Raw genomic sequence first — 786 nt, 5'->3', positions numbered from 1 at the left:
TACTACAGTTTAACCTGATATATAGCCAATGTCAGGTTACTTTAATTTTTTTATCTTTTATTCTTCAAGCAGCTAATAGAGGTTTATCAATTGAATTGATCTTTAAAAATGTTTTTATCTTTTATTCTTTCTGCAACTAGATAGAGGTTTATTAATTGAATCGACCTTTTCAAAAAACAGTTTATAGTTTCATCAATTTTATTGATAGTTTTATTTATTGTTTTAATTTCTTTGATTTCTTCTATTGCTTAGTCATGTCTCACTCTTTGTGACCACATGGACTATACCACACCAGGCTCCTCTATCCTGCACTATCTCCTGGAGTTTGCTCAAATTCATGTCCATTGAATTGGTCATGCTATCTAACCATTTTATCCTCTGTCACCCCCCTTTTCTTTTGCCTTCAGTCTTTACTAGCATCAGAGTCTTTTCCAAAGAATTAGCTCTTAACATCAAGTCACCAAAGTATTGGGGCTTCAACTTCAGCAACAGTTCTTTCAAATGAATATTCAGGGATGACTTATTTTAGGATTAACTGGTTTGATATCTTTCTAGTCTGAAAAACTCTCAAGAGTCTTCTCCAGTACTGCAATTTGAAAGCATCAGTTCTTTGACTCTCAGCTTTCTTTATGGCCCAACTGTCACATCTGTACATGACTATTGGAAAAACCATCATTTTATTTTTTTTAATTTAAAATTTTTTATTTTAATTAGAGGCTGATTACTTTACAATATTGTATTGGTTTTGCCATACATCAACATGAATCTGCCACGGGTGTACACACT

Source organism: Bison bison, unplaced genomic scaffold (genome assembly GCF_000754665.1).
Source record: "Bison bison bison isolate TAMUID 2011002044 unplaced genomic scaffold, Bison_UMD1.0 scf7180017864218, whole genome shotgun sequence".
Taxonomy (NCBI): domain Eukaryota; kingdom Metazoa; phylum Chordata; class Mammalia; order Artiodactyla; family Bovidae; genus Bison; species Bison bison.
Note: the sequence above shows the minus strand (reverse complement) of the source record.